This window comes from Brassica oleracea, chromosome C7, assembly GCF_000695525.1.
Source record: "Brassica oleracea var. oleracea cultivar TO1000 chromosome C7, BOL, whole genome shotgun sequence".
In the NCBI taxonomy this organism is placed as follows: domain Eukaryota; kingdom Viridiplantae; phylum Streptophyta; class Magnoliopsida; order Brassicales; family Brassicaceae; genus Brassica; species Brassica oleracea.
Window position 1 is genome coordinate 34,092,106 of NC_027754.1, and position 9,700 is coordinate 34,101,805.

The 9,700-nt window shown below is 39.9% G+C and overlaps 1 long non-coding RNA gene across 5 annotated transcripts; it reads left to right on the forward strand.

The window, feature by feature from the left end:
* Positions 1–800: 800 nt before the first annotated feature.
* Positions 801–3,112, forward strand: LOC106303897. Of its 5 annotated transcripts, XR_001262579.1 has the most exons (8): positions 802–1,153; positions 1,261–1,378; positions 1,444–1,522; positions 1,612–1,729; positions 1,813–1,885; positions 1,993–2,117; positions 2,243–2,280; positions 2,352–3,112. It is a non-coding gene; the product is annotated as an uncharacterized LOC106303897 (long non-coding RNA). The 5 variants fall into 5 exon arrangements; XR_001262581.1 differs by having other exon boundaries at positions 801–1,153; positions 1,989–2,117; positions 2,243–3,112; XR_001262578.1 differs by having other exon boundaries at positions 2,243–3,112.
* The last annotated feature ends 6,588 nt before the right edge of the window (positions 3,113–9,700 follow it).

Genomic DNA, 9,700 nt, shown 5'->3' on the forward strand with positions numbered 1-9,700 from the left:
TTTTCGGTTATCTATTAATTAGGATTCAGTTTCTCTTAGATATAAAGACAATGAGTCTATCAAAACTATACTAAAGATACGGTTCAGTTTTCATATAAATGTTTTGAGAGTATTGAGAGCGGTGACAGGTCAACTGGAACATTTCGAGGCTCTATGGAACTGAAATAAGTCAGTAACTTTAATTTTCAAATAAATTTAGGTATTAGTTAGTTTTTTCGGTTATCTATTAATTAGGATCCAGTTTCTTTTAGATATAAAGACAATGAGTATGAAAACTATACTTAAAATACGGTTCGGTTTTCATATAAATTTTTTGAGAGTATTGAGAGCGGTGACAGGTCAACTGGAACATTTCGAGGTTCTATGGAACTGAAATAAGTCAATAACTTTAATTTCAAATAAATTTAGGTATTAATCAGTTTTTCGGTTATCTATTAATTAGGATTCAGTTTCTCTTAGATATAAAGACAGTGAGTCTATCAAAACTATACTAAAGATACGGTTCGGTTTTCATATAAATGTACATGTTTTCGGTAAGGTTAAATTAATGAATCAATGAAACAACAGATGGAATCAATCTTATACAATAAAATTGGCTTGAGTCTCTCCTCATGCGTCCACGTAGCATGGAAGGAGGGCTTTTGCCGACAGGTGTCACTATTTTTAATATGTTCCGCGAAGCTTTTATGGTTTGTTTCCGTGGGCTATTCTGTCAACATTTGAAGTTAGCCCATCTTCTTTTAGGGTTTGGCCCATCTTCTTTTGGAATCTATTTTTTGCCATCTGGTTCTCTTTCTCCTCCTTCGCTCTGCGTTTTCTAAAATCTCAGAAACCAGCTTCAGCTACGTAACGTCCTCCTTTTTCTCCTTGAATCGGATTCCCCTTTAATCTCATCATTTACGTCTCACCCACTACTCATCCCGAATTAAACATCATCATTATTATCAAACGTAACTGATTCAAGCTCTTCCCTATAAATTGGTTCTTATCTAATTGATCAAGAGAAGGGATCTCTACGCACAGTTCAACGAAATCTCAAAGTAAAAAACTTCATCAAGCTTTGATTCCACCAATGGCCGCTTCCGCTACTTGCTAACTTGAGAGTCGGCTGTTCCAACACCGCTGAGACGACATGCTTTTTTTGGATGAGCAGGTAAATCTTCATTTATCTATATTTTTACACAAATTAAGAGTCAAGAGTTACTATCTATCTCCTATTTTTCATCTGCAAGTTTCATTATACTTCGTCCTTACAAACAGAGATTGCAGTAACAGTGTCCTCTCCGATCTGAAGTCCGGTCGTGCTTCTCATGACTTTTGACAATTTCTTCTAGGAAAGTCCAAGAAAGACAAAACAACGACTATAAACCTTATATGGGTATTTCTCATTATTATAGATTTCTTCTTCTTTTCAGTTTCTCAAGATTTTGTATTTTTGCGTAGATGTTAGTGAGAAGAGTTCTAACTACTGTATGTTAAGATAAGCACAAGAAATGGAGGACTCCAGAAATGTCTGAAACCAGTATGTTTCTTACGGGTTTTGATTTTTGTAAGCTTTCATCTTTTAATATAGTGGATCATATCTTTTGTTTTGGCGTGACACTTTGATAGGACAAAGACGAAAATGATATTATAGAGACGGAATGAGATTCGTTACATTGAGAATAAATAATATTAACATTGCTCAAACTCTAAGTTGAGAGTTTCATACAGACCAGACCCTAAGTTGGTATGTTACTTTGCTTAAGTTTTATGAAGAATTTGATATGCTTATCAAGTCTAAGTTGTTCACCAGTTATGCTTTTGATGTAGGTTTCTCACTTGCTACAATCAGGAAAAATGTAGCTCAAGGAATTCATACCCAATTCAAACAACGCTTGATCATGTGAGAATAACTAGAACCTTTCATGTTTATGTGTTTAATGTTTACTATCTACTGAAATGTTTATACACTCACATAATCCCATGAATATAAAATTTCACATAAGGCAGATACACAAGACCATATTTGGCAGGAGGAGATCAAGGAGTTGTGTTTTTGGTCATTTTATGTAAATCACATATTTGCAACACACCAAGAGCTATAGGTCACAACTATACACTACAAAATCACTGAGGTATATGGTCATCAAAACTAACCTTTTATGTAATTTGAATTCTGGATTAGAGATTTTATTTAAATTAAAGCTTCTTTCGATTCATATGCATTACCTTAGAAGATGTTCATTTTTTTTTGTTGCAGCTAATCCATCCTAAGTCTGATATTATGCTCTATTCCACGTAAGAATAAGAAATATAAAATGTTGTAGATAATATGTTACATAATATGTTTTTTTTTTCCTTTTCTCCAGATTCCACCTTTCACCTTTTCTTGCTATAAGCTTTAATCAAGCTGGTGTAATGGCTCTTTTTAGTCACTTTGCAAGCAAAAATCTGGTACAGGTTGTTGAGCTCTTGCCTGATATCAACACTCTAATGATTTATCAGATTGACATTTCTGCTCCTGCATAGTACCTGCAGCATTTGAGATGATCACAATCGTGATTTATCAAGACATTACAGGCCCCACGCAGGTGAAGAAGCTCCGATAGGTTCTTCAGCAGAACACAAGTCTTAGAGAAGTCAGGCGCTAAATAACTGGGCTAAAGACAAAGCAATTGTGTATGTTTCAACTGAACTTTTCAAGAACAAGAGCTTGCCGAGTTTGTATGTTGATGGAAGCCGGTTCCGGAGCGGTGGCGTAGAGGGTTTCCTTTGCCCGATTTGAAACCCGCCAGAGTCAAAACAAAAAGTTGCTCCGAGACATCATCATAGTGAGGGAGCAAATGTACAGAGCAAATTTAAGGAATAACAAGCCAGAAGTAGTTGTCACAACAATGACCTTGAGAACTATTGCAGGACGTGCTACTAGAAGCATATGCGGAAGTTCTGGGCTTCAATCTGAACACAACATTGCTACCATTTCCCTGCAACATCTCACATACCTATTTCAACACTTTTGCTTTTACTAATTTCAAATAAACTAATTTTCGTCAGCTTTGTATCCTAAGGAATAGTGTTAGTTAACTATGTACCAAATTACAGACTGAAATTGTGAGGCTAAGTGGTCTTCAAAGAGAAAATACATAAACAATATTTTTTTAAAAAAATAACGAATCTTGAGTCAGAAATACACTTGAAATGAAGCACGTCTAATAAAAGAAACACTATTATCAATTTAATTAGACAACAGCTTCCTCTGACCAATCGACGTTCACTTGGCAAGCACAAACCCTTTCTGAAAAAATGTGAAAAATAAAAATAAATCCAATAGGATAAAACTACAGTGTTATTAGGCATTTAAATTTGAAGCAATCAACCACTACATAGAAAACATAACTAATGTATGCTTTTAATTCATCCTGAAACCATGAATGCAATCATAAAGGAATTTTTCCAATACATATATCCCATTTTCTGTACCGAAAAATAATAAAATGATGTTACTTAACATATTATAGGGATACAAAAGAAAAATTAGCATGCCATCCCAACTATATTGCAAACATATGGGACAACTGATGTTATTATGTTAAGTAAGAGATGTTCGATTATGTTGCCTAACTAATTAACTAACCCAGCAAAATACAACAACCCAAAAATAACATATCACCATACATCCATGTCCATGAAAATTAAGAAAACATAAATAAAACATATATCACAGCTCCGCAATGAAAACAATAATCAAACATGAACCAGTGAATTCCAAGTATTATACAATGCAAGTCAAACAACCCCAAAAACTTGGTAACTTAATGTAATGACATCTGTTTCTCAAAAAAAAAAAATTGTAATGACATCTTAGACATGCAAAGTGCACTTAGAAATAATGATTTCACATAAAATTTAGCTAACTTTTTTGAAACCAAAATTGATATCAAAAATAACGTCTAACAAATGTATATAACACCGCGCGGACGAACCACTAGTTTACAATATTTTGATGTCAAACGGGATGGTTCGTGTTTATAACTCATCTCATGGTATAGTTTTTATTTTGAATCGCAATGAGCCGGCCCGTTAGGACCGCCCTCCATATATTAATATCCACTCCGTCCTCTTAAATCCAACAGTTTCATGAGCCGGTCCGTGGGCTTACTAGTGAAATGAAATGTTCATGTTCATGTCTCAGCCACAACTTTTGAAATGTCCATGTTCTTTTTGACCTGTAATTTCAGTATTTTTACGGTAAAATTTGTTATTTTCTTTATTTTAGCAAAATAATGCCGTTTTAATTTCCGTTAAAAACTAAATATCGGTTTAGTGAAAGTTAAAATTGATTAAATTTGTACTTATTTAATTCGATCAACACAAGTTTATATATTTTTAGATTGGTGAAGAGTTTGTGTGTGTGTTTTTTTTAATTGAAGTGTGTCAGTTTGGTATTTTTTGACCATTTTCTCATCTTATTAGTTTTAATATAGAATACGATTTTTTTCTTTTGAAATTGAGTTTTGTTTTTTCCTGTTTTTGAAGATTAGAAGCACAACAGCTTAAACAAAGCTGCACAATCAAATGTGAATTCCACTGTATATCATAATAGGGTGACAATTCCATATTGGAAATAGTTAACTTTTGGGTCTCTATAGGTGTTTTGCAATTTATTAACACACCAATAAGTACATAAAATAAAAAAAATTAAGAACATCGAATCAACTTATAAGGAACTAATAAACATAGTTACAATAATAAATTCATTTATAATGATTTTTTATTATATCTTTTATGACATTCTCAACCCAATTTTTTATTATATCTTCTATGACATTCTCAACTCAATGCTAAGGGATGAAATAGCCAGAAGCAGATCCATCATAATAAGAAATAACAAATATAAACCTATTACTAAAAACTTAGTTTTAAAAAAAACTTTTTTATCTTTTCAAATTTTTTCTCCCAGGCACTTTTACCGAGGTTAGCGCTTAACCGCAAGGTGGTAGAAAGTAAATCTGGAAACAGTCCATTAACGGCTAGACTTAGCTCAACTTTTTCAAATTCCTTTCCTGGTTAGGAGTATCTGCTGGTCCGAACGGAGCCTTGCCGGAAAATTCACCGGGTTCTTTCTCCGACCAGGACCGCCGTTCTGTCTCATCCTCACACCGGAGCTGCTCTGCCGTCGTATGTCGAAGCTAGTGTTGGACCTCTCGCGTTCGGGTTGTTCGGACATCAAGAGAAATAACTCCACTGAAGCAAGCCACCATGTCGTCAAATCTGTATACTGGGGAATCCTGGTATCAGATAACTGGTTCCTTGTACTCTGCGTAGGGAGTTTTCACGAGTCACACAAAGGCATCGTTTTACCACGTTTATTAGGGGAATCCCTCAGCGGAAGTTAAAAAAGGAAACCAAAAGCTATAACAACTTGACCGTCTAGTAAGAAGAAAAGCTCTTCTCAGTTATGGCACACCGAAGACTTTCGGCGGCTGAGAAAGAAAGGGCATGGAACTGGGAGAGCACCAACCTCCCCGTACAGCCCACGTCAGAGTCCCGTAACCAGACAATACCTAACTACTGCGCAAACACTCGTTGACCCTTATAGGGAGAGTCACAAATAAATCAGTCCAAAAAGTATGGTCACTAATCCCTTTCTTCACAGAGTATTGGAAGACGGAATTTAAACCAGTGGGAGCGGATTTGAAAAACGACATGTTTCAGTTCCAGTTTGAACTGGAATCAGACTTGCTAGCAGTGCTGGAACAGAGACCATATCATTATGCCAGATGGCTCATCATCATACAAAGATGGGAACCGACAGTTTCCCCCACTTTCCCGTCTTTAATCCCTTTTTGGATAAAAGTGCAGGGCTTGCCCATTCATCTATGGATGGAGGAAACATTAGAATGTATTGGCAAAGACATCGGGCTATATGAGAAAGCGGAAATCACCAGTCTCTCAGCTAGGATGCGTGTTCATGTCAAAGGATTACTACCACTGATCACCACCTCAGTTGTTGAATATCCTAATGGTGATGCAGTTGTTGAATATCTTAATGGTGATGAGGTCATAACAAGGTTGGTCTACGAACGATTGGATAAGCACTGTATTAAGTGCTTATGGCTAGATCACGAGCTGAAGGAATGCCTGGTGGCAAGAACGGAAGAAAAAGCGCTAAAGGCCTCCCAAGAAGCCAATGAAGACAGACCCGCTTACAAATCAGTGCATGAATCTGGGTCCATTAGAGGAGCATCTTTAGCATCGGCCCCCTACATTCAGAGGAGAGGAAAAGGGGAGATCAGAAGCCAGGGGGCTTTCCAATTCTCAGCGGTAAAAATGCGCCTGAACAAACTAGAAGATACAACAACGAACCTCAACATAGGCAGCAACACAGAGAGTATAAACCGCAGTCCAAAACTTGGCAAGAAAGAGGAACATTGCGTAGGACATACAACTCTAGTGAGAGATCGAGACATGATATCATAAGATCAGCTCGCCCCTCTCGCGAGCACTCTCACCCATATCAAAGAAACCTCCCAGGCCCCCCCCCGCAAGAAGCGACTATCGAGAAGTGCAAGGAAGGATACCAGAGGTGAGGGATTCTGGGTCTAGCATCTCTAAGAACAATCCGGAAAATGATAAAAGGGGGACTCCCCTTCTCGAAGATGATTTCTCAACAATTCCACATGAGACACTAAATAAGGCTAGAGTAGAAGTGAGAGATGTCATGCTCCAATATACCAAGTGTGCTGACCCTACTGAGCGAGAAGCACGTAAAGAACGAGTGAGACAGGCTGAGGAAAGGGGTCAGATGGGAGATGCGGCTCTGCAGCTAGCTAGATCTGCCCTAGTGATGAAAGTTGTAGAGCAGGAGGTAGCTCCTAATGGAACCCCTGAGAGACTTCCAGCTTCCCAAAGGCTATGCCCCAACACCCATGATGAAATTGTTAGGCCAGAGCAGAGCATGTCTGATCATAATTCGAACTCCCGAGAAAGACTCCCTGCTTCTTCCCGTCTGGGAGAAAAGAAGTCTCCTACAAGCCTGCCAAGAAGGCCAGTAACGTCAAGATTAGAACCAGTGGAAATTCTGGTTAATGTTACACTAGTGGAGGAAGCTGCGATTGTTAAGAGGAAACCGGGACGTCCACCGGGAAGGAGAAAGGTAGCAGCTAGCCCGAAAACAGCCCGGAGCTCGTTAGCGAAGAAGAGGAAATCTGGAACTGCTCCTTCTTGCAGGAAGCAATTGAATACAGTGGAAGTTCGAGCAGCAAAAAAAAAAGCCTCAAGAAATACGAAGGGGGGAAACGTCAAGGCCAATCGCCTCAGGGGGAAATTCCCATTCATCAGATCTTGTACCCCTCAGTAGAATGATTCCCAAGTCTAGTAGGAGGAAGATGGATTTTTGAATCCCGTCTGCACCCGCTCCTTAGCAATAGGGAGCTGGAACTGTCAGGGTTGGGGAATCCCCGGACAGTTCGTCGTCTCAAGGAACTCTCTAAGAAGTTTCGGCCTGACATTTTGTTCCTATGTGAGACCAAAAATCCTCATGAAGTGGTACTTCAAAAGTGTGAGCAGCTTAGTTATGAGGATCATCACCTCGTCACTCCGACATGCCACAAAGCGGGAGGGCTGGCTCTTTTTTGGAATCAATCTTTGAAACTCTCGGTGTTGTCTTCTAACGCGGATGTAATAGATACAATGATTGAACATGAAGAAAATTTTTTTTATGCTAGTTTCGTATATGCCAGCACAGACAGAACTAAACGAAACCAACTGTGGGACGCTCTCCTTGTGACCGCAGAGTCTAGAGATGCGCCATGGTTTGTGACTGGGGACTTCAATGATATACTTAATAGCGAAGAGAAGACAGGAGGTACGGACAGATCATAAGGATCTTTTTCAGACCTTCGTACTTTCTTCTCGGAAGGTGACCTCTATGATCTTCACCACTCGGGTGATCCACTGTCATGGAGAGGACAGAGAGGAACCCATCTTGTTCGGTGTAGACTGGATCGGGCTGTGGCGAATAGTTCTTGGGCGGAAAACTACCCGACGGCACGTTGCCAATATCTTGAGTATGAAGGCTCGGACCATAAACCGTTAATGTCCTTCCTAGACCCGACAATAATGAAGCGTAAGGGTTTATTCTGCTATGATAGGAGGCTCAATTCTAATGACGAAGCGAAGCAAGTTATATGGGACTCTTGGGCACATGCCTCAGATGCACTCGTCATGGAAAGATTAGCATCCACAAGGCAAGCAATATCAGAATGGAATAAATCGCAACAACGTAACAGCAGAGTTCTCATCGAACAGCTGAAGGGGGAACTAGAAGATGCTCTGATCAGTACTCGCAATTATACGGCGCTGATCCATGATATTAACGCCAAACTCAACAGTGCATATCTGGCGGAGGAAGCTTTTTGGAAACAGCGGAGTCGCTTGCTCTAGCTTTAACTTGGGGACATGAACTCAGGTTTCTTCCATGCGACAACTAAGAATAGACGCCGGGCAAACGCATTTACAGTTCTAGAAGATAGTGAGGGTAAGGCGGTGTATAAGTAAGAGGAGATTTCAGCGACCGTGGTGGATTACTTCGAAAAACTTTATTCCACGGAGCCTGGGGATAGAGAGGACACGGTCCGACACGCCTTACGCCCGATTATCACTCCGGAGGATAATGAAGCATTAACAGCAATCCCCTCAGCCTCTGAGATAAAGGAAGCGGTAATGGCAGTAAAGGGAGAGAAAGCACCGGGTCCGGATGGATTTTCGGCTAGCTTTTACCATACGCATTGGGATAGTATTGGACAGGACCTGGTGGAAGAGATATAGAACGCCTTTCGGACAGGGATTCTCCCTAGAGGAATTAACGCGACTCATGTCTGTCTCATACCAAAAGTGAAGAGCCCGCAGCGTATCTCGGAGTATAGACCAATTTCCTTGTGCAATGTCTACTACAAGATATATTCCAAGATTCTCCAACATCGCCTACAGCCACTGCTGGAGAAGAATATTTCTGAAAATCAATCCACCTTCATCCCGGGCAGAGCGATCAGCGACAATATTCTTATCACCCACGAAGTTTTCCACACGCTAAAGACGTCTAAGGCTGAGCAAAGCGTGTCAATGGCGGTAAAGACGGATATGAGTAAAGCCTACGATAGACTTGAATGAGACTTTATTTCTCATGTGCTTGAGAGACTCGGATTTAGCCATACCTGGATTGGCTTGATCATGCAGTGTATCTCAACAGTTACATACTCCTTCCTCATCAACGGTTCGCCTAGAGGATTGGTTACACCGAGCAGAGGGATCCGCCAAGGCGACCCCCTCTCTCCCTACATATTTATCTTGTGTAGTGAAGTGCTCTCGGGTCTTTGTAACAGAGCACAAGAGGAAGGGTTCATCCAGGGATTTCAAGTGGCAAGGGGGAGTCCAGAGCGTGCTCTCTCCGATTCATTCGCACGCAATGACGTGCTTCAAACTCCCAATCTCTCTCTGTAAAAGGATTCATTCTGCACTGACCAGGTTTTATTGGGATGATCGTAAAGGGCTGCGGAAGTTGGCTTGGATAGCTTGGGAAAAATTGACTCTATCAAAGAACAACGGTGGCCTCGGGATTAGAGATATTCAAGCGTTCAACAACGCATTTTTAGCTAAGCTCAGTTGGCGCCTGCTGAAGCAACCAGAAGGATTGTTGGGGAGAGTATTGCTGAGCAAG